The following is an 18,217-nucleotide window of genomic DNA, read 5'->3' on the forward strand; positions in this document are numbered from 1 at the left end:
GGAGAGACGCAGGTCACGGGGCTTGACAGAGGCCAGAGCCGGAGCTCGCAGCGGCCCTCGCGGGTAAGAGGGCGAGCAGGCAACCCCGCAGGGTTTCTTCCATTAAACTTGTTTTTAAGCTTCTTTCGGATGTGGGGGGCTCGTCTCCAACCTCCTTCAACCCCCCACACAGACGGAGAGCCACCAACATAGCTTTCGAGGGGCAGCGGGTGCCCCCCCTTCCCAGACATAATGGGTTCTGCTGCCCTCTTACTGGTCTCCTTCCCCGGGGCACCCTGGATATTCACCCCAACATCCTTTCAAGTTCCTGCCAGTCACACAGATTCTGCCCAGACCCGGCCCTCAAGCTGAGACTCGTCCCCATCAGTGTGAGGTTGGACGATGGGACCGGGGTGGAGACAGCAGCTTATTCTAGGTTGGGGGGGATCGTGACACAGAGGAGTCATTTGTGCCTCTAAGAAGAGAGGTGACAGGTTGCAAATAAGCACGTGGAGGTGACATATTTATTGTGTTTTTTGTCCCACTCTCTCCACTAGGACAGAATTTGAATTCGTGTCTGTGTTGCTCATTGCCCTGTCCTGGGAGCGTGGCACATGGCACTCACTGAATGTGTATTTGGCTAAATAAATGACAATGAATGCAAGGGGACCAGGGCACAATGGTTTGAGGTCACAGCCAGAAGCAAAGGCACAGGTAATCCAAGACAGGGGACGCGGGGATGGACACAGGTTGATACTTTCACTTACTGTAATGAGTAAGACCAAAATGAAATAACAAAACCAGCCACAACTTCATCTGCTTGTCAGCGATGTAAGCACTTCTTTAAGATAGTAGTTTTTGAACACCAGAAGAATCTTTTTTCAATTATTTTGTGCTATGTACATGATATATTTTTATCAAAATTTTATCCATTTCTTTTTTTTTGGGGGGGGGGGCGGTACCAGGGATTGAACACAGGGGCACTTGACCACCAAGCCACATCCCTGGCCCTAGTTTGTATTTTTTATTTAGAGACAGGGTCTCACAGTTGCTTAGCGCCTCGCTTTTGCTGAGGCTGGCTTTGAATTTGTGATCTTCCTGCCTGAACTTCCTGAGCCACTGGGATTATAGGTGTGTACCACCTTGCCTAGCTTATCCATTGCTTTTTAAGTCTGGACCATTATCAAAACCAAACATCAAATCTGGATTTATAGTGTTTGCCAATTTCTGTGGTGTAAATATTCCCAGCACAGCCCAATTCTAGCTACCAACACGATGTCACTGAACACAACCAGTGTATGCAGTGGTGCACCACAGCATATCCACAGCAATCTGTGTGTACAGATACATTCTAAATGTACCAAAACAATTAGGAAGGGGTGAGTTTTGAATATTGACTACCCTTGTTTTTAATGTAATTTACTGAATGGTAAATTGATGTAATTGGTTTTTAAATAATGATTGTTTTTTAACAATCAGCTCACAAAATTCCTAGCTCTCCGGAGTCAGCTCTAGCATATCACAGAGTGTATCCAACAGGATCCAGTAAGGCAGGATCCCAGGAGACACAGCATCAAACGGACTCACCCAGAACCGTGCAATCAGAAGTCAGAAGGAAGCTACATTGATGTACAGCATGTGACTTCTGCCATTTAAAAAGTAAAGATTTCTTCCAAATTATATTTGGGGCCTCACATTCTCCCCTTAGATTTAGGATCTCTAAGAGTCCTGCTGCAGGTGCTCCCAGGCCCGCTTGGTTCCTGGAGAGAAGGGCATGCCAGGTGTCCTCTGCCTCTGGAGGTCTGAGAGAGACCATCCAGCCCTGCGCTTTTTATGGAGTGAAGCTTCATGTGGAAAACTGGCCCCAGAGTCACACCGGAAGCTCCCAGCAGATCAGCAGTGAGACATAGTTCAAGGTCCAAGGTGAGGGGAGGGCAGAGCCAGGGTGCTGCAGGAGTAGGGCCAGGAGCTATGCTGGCTCCAGTGGGCCAGGGGAGGTGGCCCGGGAGGTGGCCCGGGAGGCAAACCTTCTGGAGTGGAGAAGCCCTGACTTTGGAGACTGCCCTTGTCTCTGGCTCAGCAACAAGATGAACCAATTCCGGACCTCCTCCTACCCAAGTCCCCGGCTGGATCCACTTGTGCTTAAAATGGGCAGAGCCCAGGTAAGTGGGTGACCTCACAGGCAGGCCCCTCCACCAGGCGCTGGGAGACAGCGGCCTCAGCCCAGCCCTGCAGGGGCCTCCGCTCTTCCTGATGCCTCTGCCCTGGGCAGTGGGCTCAGGCACAACGAGGGGCCTGCCTGCTGGGAAAAGCCTGGCCGAGCCAGCATTGTTTATGCTGCTGGCTGAAAGATGCAGGCTGCAGATAACCCAGCCTGTCCCAGGCAGGACAGGCTCTCTGTGGAGTCAACTTGATGGAATGTGCGTGTGGAGACTGGGAGTGACCCAGGGGCATGAGAAGTGCTGGCAGGGCCAGGGGCCTGGGCCAAGCCGGGAATGAGCACATGAGCCTTGGCTACTCCGGGCCACAGCCCAGGACCCGTCCACTCCACAGCAGCCTGGGACTTAGGGGTTGCAGAGATCACTGGCAAGGGGGTGGGGGTGGGGGTGGAGGCCATTCACAAAACAGCTTGGACAAGGCAGTCCCTTGAGCCTCAGCCTCCTCATCTGGAGAGAAGTCAACTTCCTGCTTTAAAGATCAAAGGAGAGAATGAAAAAAAGCCTCCAGGAGAGGCTGAGCCGGCCGGAGGAGCCTCAGGGGAGACACAGAATTTTAGTAGGAGTTTGAAGGAGCAGCAGCCATGTCCTCCCCTGGGCCACTCCCTTCCCTCCCTGGTGGAGCCCCAAGCCCCTCTTCACCCTCATGGGGCCATCCCAGGGTCCCTCTGCAGGTCACATCCTGGCTCTGCCACTGTTGTATAACGTCCCTGAGCCTCGGTCCTCGACAGTAAAAACAGAGTGACCATCCCTGTCCCCCAGCTCCACGGAGACGATGAGCAGCAGATGGGACCGGCCACCCGCATCACCGAGTCTTGGCTTTGGATTACTAACATCTGCGAGGCCACCCAGAGTGGGGCCAGGTGCTCCTGGGCGCAGGGGATATGGTCCCCTCTGCAGACCATCCGAGGCGGGGGCGGGAAAGTCAGAGGTCGCCAGGGGCAGGGACGTGATGCCCCTAGAGGGGTGGGCCCTGCCGCCAGGGCAGGCTGTATACGTTCAACCACTTGCTTTCATCCCACGGCTGGTGGTGGCTGGAGCTTATTTTCCTGGACCGTGGCAGGGACAAGTTACGTGGGTGCTGTCCTTCCAGTGCAGGTGGCAGATAAAAGGCGGCGGCAGCCAGTGATAACTGGTACAAGGCCCCTGGGGGAACGGGGGCGACACGGGCACACACCCCCCCCCCCGCCGCCCCCGCCTGCCTTCCTGCTCTTCCACGGCTCTGACTGCATCAATCTCTTTTTTGTGTGTCTGTCAACAGGCGGCCCAAGCCCCCAAAAGGGACATAAATAGAACCAAAGTACAACAAGCTACTCAATTCTCAGCACCTCAAGTGTCAGCCCTGGGTCTTTCGGGGGCAGACGAGCAAGAAATTATTTCTTGCTGAAGAGAAATAAGAGCATAAATCGCCCGTGCGCACGGGGAGTCACCTTAGCAAGCTGGGCAAGGCCGGCGCCACCCGTCCAGCCCCGGGGCCTTGTTCTGCAGCCTCGCTGGGACCTAAGCACCTCACCCCTCAGGCTGGCCCTGCTCCACTCTCCCCAGCCTCTGACGGGGCAGCGGGAAAGGCACTAGTGAGGACAGTCTGTTGCGTCTGGAAGTTCCCTTACTCCTCCCAAAGGGCTCTCAGGACCTGACCCTGGCAGCCCAATGACAGCAGGATGACAGACAGGCTGCAGCAGAAGCTGGAGGGCCCTCTCCTGGGGGACCCCAGGCCTGAGGCCTCTCCTCTGCCTGGCAAAGGCCCAGACTGGTCATCTCTCCACCTGGCCTCCTCGGCTCCTGCCTGACCGGCCAGATGCCAGCGTGGGCGTGACCACCCAGGCGTCTTCAATGCTCTGCTCCTCACAGTGCTTTCAAATGACCTGCTGCAGTTAGCACAGCCTGGAATACAGCAGGGACACACGGGGTTGCAGGAGGGGAGACCCCAGGGGGGACCCACACCCAGGCTTATTTATCCCAGATGTGAGGCTGACCCTATGAAACGGAGAATTTCATCTAATACTTCAGTGAAGCTACTTCTGGGAAATCAGTAGCCCTGGGGAAGGTGTCACATGGACCTGAAGACACATTATGAAATGGTATCTTTGAAAAGACACGACGTGATTGTTAGACGTGGCATCATTGTACTATTCCCCCTAAATTTGCACAAATGTGACGTCAATAAAAATGTTTTTTAAAGTAAAACGAAAAAGATATGATAATCTCAACCCAAGACCCCCATCAGCTTTGGACTGTCTGGTCCATTGGGAAACAACCCCCTCCCCCCCCCAAAAAAAAGAAGCCACTGCTGAGGACCCAGTGGCCAGGTGCAGTGGCCCTCCCACCTGCCCGGCTGGGGAGCTGCGGTGCCACACCATCAGGCTCAAGGACTCAAGGACAAGACTGTCTTCTTTAAATCCAACTATAATCGGAGAAATTGAGGTTTGGGGACCAAAGTTCCTTCTTTTACGCCCTCCTATTAACCCGGGAACAAGTCCCTGGGGGGAAGAAATTGGCATTTTCTGGAGAGTTTTAAAAAGGAGGAGATTTTGTCCAACAGCCTTGGACGTCAGTTCCCTGATCAGAAGCTGACACACCAGGAGAGAAACCAGGAGGCAGACGGAAGAGGCTCCTCTAACCAGCCCTCTCTGCCCCACACATTGATCACCTCCTGTCCCCAAGGGCCAGAGGAAAGATCCAGAGAACAGTTTTCCATTTGTATGTGTCAAACTCAGCTCACTCCCTTGGAGCCAAGAAAAGAGATTTAAACTACAAGTGTCGGCCGGTTTCCCGGTAACTAAACTAGTCATTTGGCATTTCAAGAGCATCCGAGATTCGAGATGCGTAATTGCAGAGGCGAGGAGAGAGGGTCACTTCTTCAGCTCGCCCACACCGTCTGGAAGGGCTGATTTTAACCCTGGGAGAGCAGCCTCTTCGACAGGAGCCTCCTTCCCAAGATCGAGGGGACCCAGAGAGGGGCTGCAGAGGCTGCCGCGGCAAGGGACCTAAACCCAGAGAAGTGAAGAGGACTTGCCCAGGATCACGCAGGACATTAACTCCTTCCTCCAGGATCTCTGGGGACGAAGCAGGCTGGAGCACTCAGTCGGAGCTGTGTTCTAAGTTTTGCCTTAGTTTAAAAATAGCCCAGCTCACAAGATGGTTTATTTCGGACCAACGAGGCTCACTTTGTTTCAAGCCACTTTGATTCTCAGAGGACAGACAGCATGTGTGCCGGAGAACTCCACAGCACTTTGGAAACACGGAAAATGTACAGGTTCGATGTGAGCGGACTACGTTCCACGGCATCTGACAAAAACGCAGCCATTCCAGGAAAGCCACCAACAGATAGAGCAAAAGCTTGCTACGCGAACAGAAAGGACCATTAGTGGTGTGCTCTGTGGGACGGCCTTTCCTCCAGAGTCTGGATCCAGACAGCAGCTCATACTTGCTCCCAAATAAAGTCAGGTCTGCTTTCCTTTCACACAGCCTTACCCTCTGCAATGAGTCAGGCGCCTGGGGTCCACTAAGACAACAGTCTCTACAAGACATCAAGCCTTTGCTAAGTCCTCATCTGTAAAGGTGACCCCCAGTATTGCTGTGTATATGAACTGGAAATTAAGGCTCAGGGGGGTTAATGGAGATAAGTGACTCTGGGTTCCTGGCTGGAGGATACAAAGGGCTACCTGTCTGGATAATGCTGCTCCTATAACCCAGGAAGTCCCAGACTTATCTCACTGCCCAGCCAGGAACAGATCGGGGGCTCTCCAGTGTGGTGCTAAGGACAGTCTGGACTTTGCAGAGTCTGGTGTTGAGCAGTGTTACCAGCGCCCACCCTCTAGATGCCAATGGCATCTCCCATTGTGACAACCCAAATATCTCCAAACACTGACAAAAGTCCCCTGGGAGAGGAGAGGCCGGACATGGGAGAAGCCACGGCTGAGCCACAGGAGCCTGATTCTGGGGAAGGAGATATTAAGGTCCACACCCTCCCTGACACAGCCCCTTGCCCAGGACCCTCTCACCTGTAGGGTCCAAGAGGGCTCAGAAAAACCAAGAGTCTGTGGAGCTGCCATCCGGAGTGGGGTGACAGTCCAGCCACTTAGGAGGAATTTGTGAGGGGTCCGCAGTAGTCATGTCACAGTGCAGAACGTTTCCCTACGAGGGCCCCTGGGGGAGCCAGGTTATGACCAGCAGCATCGGGAAACATTCACCAAGAATCCAACACCGAGTGACCACAGAAACTGACCTTTATTAAACGCCCACTATGTGCCAGGCATTCTGTGTAAACACCAACCCCAAGGGTCCTGCTGTCACCCACTGTGCAGGAAAAGAGACTGAGGCTGTGGCTAAGTGACTTCCGCTGCAGGCCGGTGGGTGGCCCCGGCTCTGGGTCAGAGGAACAGCCTCGTGACAAGGCCCGCCAGGGCAGGGGAAAGGGTGACGAGGCTGGAGGCAGGCAGCGGGCGCGGTCTTGGCAGAGCAGCCGTGGGCCACGAGCTGCCAGCAGCTCAGCCCCGTGCCCGAGTAGGTGCTGGGGGCCGTCCAGCCTGGGGGTGGGAGCAGCCGGGTGCCAGCTGGATCAGAACCTGAGAGCCCATTAGCAGAGTCTCACTTCCCAGGAGGGAGCGAGTGCACTGCTCAGAGCAGACTTCCTTGGCAGTGAGCAGTACGAGTCCCAGAGTCACTCGGAGAAGCCATTTGTTTCCCAACAGCCACCAGGATGGCAGCAGCTGTCCTGAGCAGGGTCCCTGGTGCGGCCTGGACCTCCAGTCAGGGAGGCCTCTGCTGGGCCACACAGGGCTAAGGCCCCGCTGCTCAGACCCCGGGAGAAGAGTGTCCCCCGAGCAGCCTCGGGGAGTGCCTGGCGGTCAGGGTCAGCCGGTCAGACCTGGAGGAGGGGGAGGAGCCGGGACCCGCCCAGTCACAAAGAAAACACATTTGGTGCCAGTGGACACAGCAGGGCCACCAGCTAGGCCTGCGGGGTCCCCAGACTCCTCCCCGGACCCTGCTCAGGTGGGATTCGCCGGGCAGGCAGCAGGGTCTCCCTTCCCCCCTAATGGGCAACTGTCACATTAACGGGGGACCATGTTCCTAAACGCCTCAGGTGGAGCAGGACTTGGTGACTTTTCTCAACCCCACAGCCCACCTGTCTGAGGAAACACCTGAAGACATCTGTCCCCATGAGGAACGTGATGATTTCTTTTTGATATGTGACCTCCGGTCACTCCAGAGTGGTGACCACAATGCCCACTTAAGGCCACAAGGTCTGATGGTGGCTAAAGAATGAGCAGCTGGCCAGGCACCACGAGCCTCTGCTGAGGAGGGCATTTCCCTGTGAGAAGAGGGTGTCCCCTGCGGGACAGACCAGGACACAGGAAGGGCCAGACGTCTCTTTGAGGGGTGCGGGTCCAGGGTGCCGGGCTGCCCTCTGCCTCCTGCTGGGAGGGCTGCTCACAAATCAGGAGGATAAAGTGGGACAGGACCCTGCCCAGCTTCCACTTATGGGGCGTAAGCAGCCCATAGCCACTGTCCCAGGCCCCCGGAATGGCTTAAAGAACAACCCAAGAGCCAGGCAAGCTCCCCTGGGCAGGCTGTCGTCTTTCTGGGCAGCTGAGTTGCTCCCTGTCACGTCTCTAGCAAGGGTCAGTCCATCCGCTTCCCCTCTGAGAAGGAAGAAAGGACAGGAGGAAGCTTCTAGAATTCAGCTGTGGCCACCCCCAACCCCATTCTGGTCTCCGCTGGGTGGGAATCTCTCCAACCCCAAGCTTCCCGTCCACTTGTCCCCAAACTTCCTCCCAAGCCCACCCCCTCTCGTTCTCCTTGAGGGGGATCTTATTTAGCGAATGAACAAGTAAAGAGACGAGTTTAAAAATAAGTTCAGATAAGAGCAATAAAGCCTCTCTTCAGCCTTTGCCATTAAAACTGATTTGAAATAGGAGAGCCAGATTTTCCAGGTGAGAATTATAGGGTTTGTGGATTAAGGAGACAACCAAGTCTCCTTTATTTTCCTTCCATAAGGACTAAATTGATATTTACTTGTGTAAGCCAGGAGCAAAAAAGGGACATCTAACTCTCTAACAGCCACTTATACATCCACGTTCGGTAGATTTATCAAAGCCTAAAACAGCAGGGAGAGAGAATTCAGAGCATAATATATCGAAGATAAGTTCCATATTGTCCCCAACAGAGTTAGGTGTCTCTTGCTGGGGTCGAGACTCAGGCCTGGAGAGGCCAGAGTTAAGCAGGCAACGTCTGACCTGGTCTCTCTGGAGAGAGGTCATGAGCTCCCAACACAGACCCTGAGATAAGCTCAGAACAACCCTGGAGCCATGGTCAGGAGCGGCGGTGGCCTGCAGAGCCGGTGCGTCCCCAGCAGGCCTCAGCATGGGAGCACGTAGCACTGACTGGGTAGAGCTGGTGAGCTCCCTTGGGTTCTTGTCAATCTTGTAAGTTCCATAAGGTCCCAGCCCAGGCTGAGCCAGGGCCACAGCAATCCTCTGAGAACAGGAGAAAAAACATTGGGTAAGAAATAGTGTTGAGGGTTGGGGCTGGGGCTCAGAGGCAGAGTGCTTGCCTGGCATGTGCAAGGCCCTGGGTTCAATCCTTAGCACCACATAAAAATAAACAAAATAAAGGTATTTAAAAAAAGAAAAGAAAAGAAATAATGTTGAGGACCTGACTGGTCAAAGCAAGAAGGTCACTCTTTCTTGTAGCAGAAAAAACCTTCCTCAGGCCCCTGCTAAAAGGAGACCCCCTCAGGGATATAGTGCTGTGGACACGGGGGTGTTCGGCATTTCCAGCCCCAGACTTGAGAGTCCAAAGTTGGTTCGGACCCCACTGCCCAGCTTTGGCAACTCAGCCAGGCTAGTGGCCAACATTCTTGTTGGGAGCCCCAGACAAGACAGAACCACCTAGAATCCTCAGTAGGGAAAGCAACAGGGCCCCGCAGTTCACAGATATCAGATATCCAGATTCTTCCACCAGATGCAGGGCAGCTGCAGACGGGCTGCCAGCAGGCTTTCAGGACTCCAGGGAACAAGAGGGACCCCCCAGAGGCACAGAGTTCAGCCTCCAGGGACCCTCCAGCTCAGAGGCCACATGTGATGGACACCAGGAAGAGAAAACATGCCCACGAGTGGACTGGCCTCTGAATCCTGCCTGAGAATCTGGTGACAGACTCACAACTTGAACTTCGGAAGCATCCACTGAGCCCTGAACCAGGGGAGGCCAGCACAGCTCCACCACCAGTGTGAACCAGGGGTTCCCCTCAGAGGTTGCTGGTCAAGTTCAGAGCTACAGGGACTCCTCTGCCCGCAGGGGGGAGAGTCAGGAAAGCCGAGAGGAGCCGTAAAGGCAGAGCGAGGTGGAGTCCCACCGAAGCAAGCCAGGCAGGCCAGAGGCGTCCCGCCAGACTCGGGTCTCTGGGGTCCTTCTCCTTTCTCCGCACTCTCTACCGCCATTAGAAAATATTTGGCACTTCTGAAATTCAAAAAGTGCCTTGAAATTGGCATGTTCTATCTGCAGTCACATCATGGACCTGTCACAATTACAAAAACGGAGGCTCACCGTCTCTGGTGGAAATCACAAAGCACCTTCAGGAGACCTATTCAGCCTGCACTTTCTGCAGAGAAGCAGTGCCAAGAGTTCTGAGACTTGAGAGCTCGTGAGTGGCGAGTGCCAGGCGGTGCAGGAAGGCACACTTTCTACGCTTCCAGGGGAAAACTCGAATCAAGATGGCCTGGGCTCCTTCCTGGGACGTGCCTGGCACAAGGGTTAAGAACAGTGCTCGTGAAATTGCTGAGGAAATGCGAGCGACCCAGACCCCACCCGCTGATTTGGATTCTACTGTTAAGTCGCTGACGGGAAGTAGGAGACAGGTAGTCAGGGAAGAATGACAGTTTGGGGATTAGTGTGATGACAATTAGCCAAGTTCTGCTCTGCTTCACTTTACAAAGACAACTTCCCTTCTCTTAGGATGCCATGTTAGAAGAGAGACATTTCCATGGCAACCACATACACATTTAGTGATGTGTCACTAAATTTGTGTGTGCACAAAGGCACATTAGGAGACTTTTTGAATGTGGCAAGAGAAATAGATTTTCATAATTGAATGTTGCCCTCAAGTAGAGTTTACCATTTGCCGAGAGCTGGGGCTGCAGCAGGAGACGCTCACTGGGCCTCATCAGAACCCAAGCTGGACTCAGAAATGTGAGCAGAGTTCGGATGAGGGCTCGTCTCTTTGGGAAGCTGCTACCCAGAAAGGGGCATGGACAGATGGGGGCACAGCCAGGGGTCAAGATGGCCTCAGCAGACCGGGGAAAACAGATCCATCTCATGTCCATCCAGAGCCTGGCAAGAGAGAAAGCCGGTTGCATTAGCATCAGATATGACCCGGGTCCGTCCCTGGGCTCCCAGCACCTCAGGAGCCCAAGCCTGTCCCCTGCTCTAACAGAGAGAGCAGGAGAAGGTTAGCCCCGATCTCGGAGAGCTTCCCCAAGTAAAGCACAACGGAAAGAATGCGGAATCTGGAGCCAGAAGTCCCAGATGTGTGTCCTAGTTCTGTCTCTGCCTCATCAGGGAACTTTGAAAGCCACTCTTTTTCTAAGCCTCAATCTGTGAACTGGGAATATGCTTCCTGATTACCAGATGCTCCAAGGAGGCAGGGAATATAGAAGCATCAGCATTAAACTCTACCATTGCTAAACTCTAATACTGCTTACGGGGTGGCAGTGACTCGGCTCATGTGCCTCCAAGGAGACCTTTGCCAGGTGCAGGCTGGGCTCCCAGAGCTTGGTGCATTGACAGATGCCCACCCCGGCGTCGCTGTGTGGAGCTGGGGCTGCTGTGGGTTCTTGGTGGCCTGGCTCCCGGTCTCCACAGGAGCTAGTCAAGCAATAGATAAGAGGACAGCCCCGCAGCCCTTCTCAGACCCGGAGGCTCTGCCGCCAGCCCGTCAGGTCCTCCCCAACACACACCAACCCTCACCCTAATCCCAGGGCACACAGAGGCGATTCAGCCCTGTGCCAAACCTCTGGATTCTCCATTACTCCTTTTCCACTCAAACTAGACCTTGGCTTCTAGAAGAAAAGAAGTCTCCAATAAAAAGCAAACAGGAGCAGCTAAATCTTGGCTTTTGTACCAAGTGAGAGATCTTCAAGGGTAGTTTGGAGCACTTAATTCTGCACGGAGGCCCACGTGGGAACAACGAGCTGCCTTGGCTTCAGGGCAGGGCCTCGCATGGGGTTAGGACCCGGCAGCGCCATTCTGGAGCCCCGTGAACTACCCTCACCCCTGTGGGCGTTTTCCTCCCTCTGGGCTCTCCTCCTCCATCTGGGGAGGACTCTCTGCTGCCACCCGGGCTCAGGGTCAAACACCCGACACCCACGGTAGCACCTGGATCGCCGTCCAAGCCACCTCAAAGCCGTCTCCATGCAGGTCACCTGCCTTCCCATCCCACTCCCCCCAAACTGGAGGGGGCTCAGGCACCTGGGGACTGGGCCCTGCACTGTTCAGCAACTCTCTGACTCCAGCTGAGTTCTCAGACCCTGTGTCCCCTCCCTGCAGACTCCTTAGGCCACAAGTCCCAGCCACCCTCCCATGGAGGCTCACGCCAGGTAACTGCTTTAGTGCTAGCCACACAGTCCTGGGCTTTGCAGACTCCAGTGTGGCTTTATCTAAGGCTGCAGCAGTGGCTGGTGGCATCAAGTTAGTGCTAGCACGCACGGCTGCAAAAGCCACCACCTCCCCTCGTGTGCCACTGATGAGGAGGTGAAATGCTCCGGCCTCTGTGAAGAACAGCCTGGCGGCTCCTCCATAGGCTACAGAGAGTCACCCTGGGACCCAGCAATCTCACTCCTGGGCATGGACCCAAAAGAACTGAAAACAGATGTCCACCCCAACACGCACAAGGCCACGCACAAAGGGATTATTCACAGCCCAAAGGTGAAAATAGCCCAAATGTTCAGCAATGGAAGGAGCTCAAAATAGGGCCCCTCCACACAGCGGAGTGTCATTCAGACACGACAGAAACAGAACCCTGACACGCTACAACACAGGTGAACCCTGGACATAGCATGAGGCCACATATAACATGACCCCATCTATTATTATAAAAACCAGAAGAGAAAAATCCGCACAGACACAAAGCAGATGAGTGGCGGACAGGGCTGTGGTGGGGGAGTAGGCGGGACTGCCAATGGGTCCCGGCTTTCCATTGAGGCCAAGGAAAAGTTCTGGATCTAGACAAAACTGATGGTCACCGAACACTGTGAATGCACTAATGTCACTGGATTGGACACTTCAAAGTGATGGATTTCATGAGTATTTAAAAAGCAAGCCAGGCCACCTCTCCCAGCAGTTTTTAAGGTACTTGATGCCACCAGCCACTGCTGCAGCCTTAGCTAAAGCCACACTGGGGTCTGCAAAGACCAGGACTGTGGGGAGGGGCTGGCTGTGAGCAGCCAAGTCCAGGACTGGCTCGGGCCGCACCACCAGCACGTACGAGTCAGATGCTTTTCAGCCTAGCTGGTGAGACGGCCACCAGGTCCCCGGCCAGCACAGACCCTGCAGGGACAGGCATGGAGGGAGGAGGAGGCCGGGCAGCCCAACAGCAGCTGCAGAACACAGTGTCCACTGAGTCACTCTTCTGTTCTGCAGAGATAACCCAAGTGACTAGCACCGTCCTCATCTCACCTAGCACCCCGGGGGACGAGCAGACCTTAACAGTCGGACCTCAAGATGCCCAAGCCACTGAACACAAAGTCGGAATGCTTTGGGCAACTCGGGAGACGCCAGGAGACCCGGGTGCTGCAGGACGGGCTGCTTTGGTGGCAGACCTCTGAGGACTTCCTTAGACAAGTGCCCAGCCGAGGGCCTGTTCTGAGACCCACACTGGGCCCAGGAGGCTGGGCAGCTTCTATCACAGTGACATCAGGAGAAACTGAGGAAGGGCGGCCAGGGTGTAAGCGTACCGGGACATCCCCCCGTGGCAGTTTCAGCAGGGACTTTGCCTATTGATTCTACCGTGAGGGGCTTCGTTTCCAGAGGAGGCGCCATTCAAGCGCAGGGTTCCGGCCACAAGCTGAGACGGTGCTGGTATCATTCTGGCCACTGCCTACTTGCGGCCAGGTTGGGGACGCCAACTTTACCATGTCTTCCTCTCCTGGACAGCGAGAAGCCAGAATCTGCCTTCCCCCGGGTGCGGCTCCTCCTTCCTCCCCAGGGAGAGGCCCTTGGGTTCCTCAGTGTGCGGCCAGGTTGGGGACGCAGCTGGCCCTGTTCCCACATAGCAAGGGAGGCTTGGCTCTGCACATTCAGCCAGGACAGGGGTAAGCCAGGCGACGGGCCAGCAGGACAGTCAGGTGACCATCCCAGGGTGAGAAGCAGAGGGCTGAGGGCACTTGGCTGTCCTTGGGAGAGTCCCATGTGACTCCTGATACACTATTAGCAAGTGACTCTGCTCCACAAAGGCAGCCAGGAAGGAAAGCTCAGGAGCCTGTGGCCAGCGAAGACTGTCCTCGGTCAGCTGGGAAAGGCGTGAGGAGCAGAGACCAGGCAGGCCCCTCGGGAGGCTGAAAGATGCTTGGCAGCCACCAAGCGCAGAGAGCCAGTCAAAGGAAAGTAGAGGCTGACCTAGAGCGGCCTCTCGGTCTCCGCCTCCAGACTCACCCACTTCCCCAACCTCTGGTCCCTCTCCAAACCGCTGGTGTCCCCAGGGGCTCTGGCCCCTCTGCCTCCCAGTCCAGGTGTTCCTTCAGCAGACTCACACTTGAACCTGTAGCCCAGACATGCCACCCAATGACTCCTAGATAGGAGACCTGCACCATGGCCCTACCCAGCCCAAGCCCCCGTGCCAGCCACCCCCTAGATGATCCCACCTAAATTCCATAAGCATCTCATTTTTATTAAGTTTAGAATTAAACTCATCTCCCCTCCCAGGACGCCCCACCGACCCCACTCCGGGTGTCACCCTGCCCCAGGTAGAGCGTGGGCCATTCTACCCGTCACCTCCCACACCCACGCACGCATTCGGCTGGTGGAGTTTCACCACCCCAGCCTGGACCACATTTCCCTGAATCCCCCTCTGTCCCCAAGCCCCCGGCTCACCCGGTCCTCCTTCCCACTTTACCTGGCACCTCCCTGGCGTGGCCCTCAGCACCCCAGTGAGACGCTAGAGCCCCGCAGGGCAGAAGCCTCCCCTTTACATCCTCCCGACTAGGGCACTGCCTGCCACACATAAGAACAAGTCAGTCCCCTGGAAAAGTTGACCCAGAACAAAACAGAAGTGGCAGGGAGGGGACGTCCCTCTCAGTGTAACCGCATTATTCCATCGGGTCTGGTTCGGACCTGTTTGGCAACTGGTTTCCGACACATAACAGCTCTACAAATTCCAGCAGCCACCTGAAGGCGGTTTCTAGGACAGAAATGATGGGGGGTGGGGGGGCCACATACCAAAAGCAACTAAAAGGAGGTGCAGGTGAGGACTGCAGTGAGTGGGGACGGGAAAGGTGAGTGAGCCCAGAAAGCCCCCTGTCCCTTTCTCGCTCAGGGAGTGGCATCCACCTGGGAGAAGTGACAGAGGCAGAGCCGGGCAGAAATGCCTTGGCATCTAATTAAACATTTTAGACTCCACTGCACACGAGAAGGGAGCCCACATCCCCCACGGAACCCTGACAAATGAGTCGCTTCCAATCAATCTATCACTGTAGCATCTGGGTACCTCAGGAAGATGAGAAATCAGACCAACACAGAAATGAAAACCAATATACAAACAATCGTCTCCCACACAGGCCTCCAGGAAACCACAGCGACAGCCATCTGCCAGGCTCCATGATCGTCACTGCTTCCTGCAGCCAGCAGCTCCGAGGAAGCTCGGTTCAATGTGGGGCTGAACGGCAGAGGGAAATCTCTCCTCTGAAGTCCACCTCTGCGTGCTCTGAGGTTGAAGGTCCACCCCTGGAGGCTTGGGATGCAATCAATGTAGGACAATAGGACATGTTTTACATGCTGCATCAGCCAAAGAATTTGCTAGAAATAAATAGTTGGGACAGACCGGAGAAAGAGAGCAAGTTGGCTAAGGCTGAGAATTCACGGGTTCCTTGCACAGACACTGAGCTCTGTGGGGGACCCTCCTGAAGCCTTGGGAGAGACACTCTGGTGATTCTACAGCGTGTTCTCATTTCCTGCAGCTTCCACCAGAAGTGGTCTGGAGAGATTTGATCTGAACAAGCCAGGTCCGCTATTCTCAGGTTGTCAGTCAGCACCTGGCAGAGCGAATGTGATATAAAAATCCCAGCACACCGCCGCACTGAGCCGCGACACCTGGGAGCGGGTTCTGCTCTTTTACCTCTTCAATATCCCTTTTCTCCTGAGCATCCGTCAGAGGTTCGATTTTATAGATAACAGCCTGCCCTGCTGCCCGCAGGGTCTCCGTGAGCCCAGAGAGCAACGTGCAAAGGCCGCTCTGTTAACTGGAAAGCACCAGAGGCCGCCAGAGGAGGGAGGGCAAGGCCTGTTGGGAAATATACTTCTGGACAAGCAAATATTTTCATTTCAGCTGTTTATGTCCTGCCTGCTTCCCCCAAAAAAGATTTAGGTGGGACAAGCAAATATTTATACAGCTAAGCAATGTTTCCCTACCTCCAGGATCTGTGTGGCAGGAAGTGACCCAGGCACGTGACAGTGCTGCTCCATTAACTACCTGAAGGCCCAGACTCATCTGTGCCTTTCCTTTAGCTCACTGTATACCTGAGACTCTGGAGAAAGTGAACGTTTTCAGTATTTTTCTAAAAGTTTTAATAAATCCACAGCTTCTCTTGATTACGGGAATGGTATATGCTCTCTCAACTCCAGAAAACTCAGTTTTAACTGAGTCTTTCCCCGGCTTTCCTGTGACCCAATCCTGGTGTGCGGCTCAACGAGAGAAGATTCCCAACCCCTCCCGTAAGGGGGTAAAAGGGAATGATAGCCAGAAAGGAGGGATGGCCAGGCCCAGGCCCAGGCAGAGCAGCCTGGGAGCTCGTGAAATCCCACCGCTCAGGCTGCCCCCCAGAACAATTCACTCCGTATCTGATTTCATAGGAGGAACTTGGCCATCAGTACTTTGTAAAGTCCTCTGGGTGATTCTAGATGGCAAAAAAGGTTAGAATTCCTGTTCTCAAGAAATGAATCATTTCATTGAATACTGACCCAGACCAGGACAATTTGTTATTCCATTTCAAAGGGAAAAGCTCCTCCTCTAAATTTCCATCCATCAGTCTTTGGCTGATGTCAGGAAGGGCACCACCCTCAGAGCAGGAGACGAGGTCCAAATCTGCACCTCACAATACCGACTCCTCAGGCCGGGAGCTGGTCGCTCCCTGCTCCAGGTCTCCGCTCGGTCAGCTAATACCAGGATTGTGGTCCATGACCTACATGCCATGAGGCTGCTGGGCAGCTCCGCTGAATTCCTAATGGGATGCTAGGGCTCTGTAATGAACGTCACACACACAGAATTTTCGACCTGATCTGTCCTGGGCAGAGTGGGCACCATCCCAGCCTGGCCACACTTTCCTTCAAGGCAGACTCCCTGGGAATTCTTCCACGTAAAACCCAGGGGGTGGTACGGAGTTAACACCCCCACTAGCATACCCGTGGACTTTGAATTCCAGGGCTGAGAGACCGGAATGCTGTTCCCACGGGAGCCAAGTTGAAGAGCACGCATTGAGAGCTCAGGGAATTATACTGTGCTGAAACCCAACCCAGGGCTTGATCGCGGGAAACGTATGATGTTTCCCTCCCTTTTCTCCATCTGGATTGACGCCACAATGGAACCTTTCTCGGCTACCCAAGGATCAACCATCAGACACAGACCTCCTGGCACGATTACAGGGAGGCTGCCGCACGACACCACCCACCTCTGAGAGCACCTTGCTTCCCTTCTCCTAATTACACCCCCAGAAAGGCCAGATGTGAACCTGCTAGGAGTCTCCGGGCTGAACTGCTATTTTTCTGCCAAAGCGTGACCCTTCCTCTGTGAAGGTTTTCCTTCTATTGTGAGGTAGCAAAATTGACTATATTTCAGAGGCTGTTCTCCAAAAGATCCAGTTCTGAAAGGAAGAAAGGTATGCCCTTCTTCCCCCATTGATTCTCGTAATTAAGAACCTTGACGGCCACGGGTTCTGCATAGTAAGGCGCGGGGGGTGGGGGGGTCGGGTGCTGAAATATCTTCCAGGAAATGAGCATTTGACTTGGCAAAGTGAACCTCTGGGCAGCTCGTTTCAGGAACAGGGTTGGGGGGGAGGGACTGTAAATAAGAGACGTAACTTTTGTTCAATACCTTTGCTCGTCCCAAAAGACAGAAATATGATGAAAGGGAGTTTTTGCGCTGAAATGCAACAGAGCCTTCCCTGAGCGGAGACGGGATCAGATCTCGCAGAGCAACTTGGAAATTTCTGCAGCCCTGTGCACTCAGTCGCCCTCTGATATGTAATTTAGAAATTTGGCTTATGTGACCGAGTCTTTCTTATTTTTTTTAATGTAGGGATTTACAAGCCAAGATTTAAAAGATAGTCATTAGACTGAAGCTAAGGAGCCCAAGAGAAAATATTTGACATTTTATAAAATCCTGAGAAGAAAGGCACAGTGGTGGAAGGGGCTAGACATCAGGGAATCCTATTATTTTTTTTCTCATATCTAAAAGTAAATGAGAGGGCTGGGGCTGGGGCTCAGCGGCAGAGCTCTTGCCTAGCATGCGTGAGGCCCTGGGTTCCATCCTCAGTACCACATTAAAAAAATAAATAAATAAACAAACAAAGACATTCTGTCCGTCTACAACTAAAAAAATTTAAAAAAAAAGGCAGATGAGAAAAAATACACAAATAATTTGAGATGCTCAACCAGAAATAAGGAGCCCTTTTGAGAACTGTTATCTCTATTCAGGTCATAGTTCCAACACAAAATTATATTTCACTCATCCAATGCCAATTACAAAATAAGTAAGAGTCTTTAAATATCTACACTATGCCAGGATCTGTACATCACGCATGTGATTCAGGAGTCTT

The 18,217-nt window shown here is 53.9% G+C and overlaps 1 protein-coding gene and 2 long non-coding RNA genes across 7 annotated transcripts in view; 1 reads left to right on the forward strand and 2 right to left on the reverse strand.

Moving 5' to 3' along the window:
• Positions 1-18,217, reverse strand: part of Man1c1 (mannosidase alpha class 1C member 1) — a 112,787-nt gene that overhangs the window by 83,560 nt on the left and 11,010 nt on the right. The window contains exon 1 of one of the 2 annotated variants that reach the window (XM_046469478.2): positions 14,305-14,418. The exons of the other annotated variant lie outside the window; for it this stretch is intronic. The gene's annotated coding sequence lies outside the window, so the exon portion shown is untranslated. Of the gene's footprint in view, positions 1-14,304; positions 14,419-18,217 lie in introns of those variants that run through there. 2 annotated transcript variants of the gene reach the window in all.
• On the forward strand, positions 1,891-6,453 carry LOC124110264 (uncharacterized). Its single transcript, XR_006857240.2, has 2 exons — positions 1,891-2,141; positions 3,457-6,453. It is a non-coding gene; the product is annotated as an uncharacterized LOC124110264 (long non-coding RNA).
• Positions 6,407-17,281, reverse strand: LOC124110263 (uncharacterized). 4 transcript variants are annotated; one of them, XR_006857238.2, is made up of 4 exons: positions 14,945-17,281; positions 10,312-10,526; positions 9,744-9,938; positions 6,407-8,674 (listed from the first exon to the last, which is right to left on the reverse strand). It is a non-coding gene; the product is annotated as an uncharacterized LOC124110263 (long non-coding RNA). The 4 variants fall into 4 exon arrangements; XR_006857237.2 differs by having other exon boundaries at positions 14,896-17,280; XR_006857235.2 differs by having other exon boundaries at positions 14,949-17,277.

This window comes from Marmota monax, unplaced genomic scaffold (genome assembly GCF_021218885.2).
Source record: "Marmota monax isolate L192 unplaced genomic scaffold, Marmota_monax_Labrador192_F-V1.1 WCK01_AAM20220418_F8-fsc00008, whole genome shotgun sequence".
NCBI lineage: Eukaryota > Metazoa > Chordata > Mammalia > Rodentia > Sciuridae > Marmota > Marmota monax.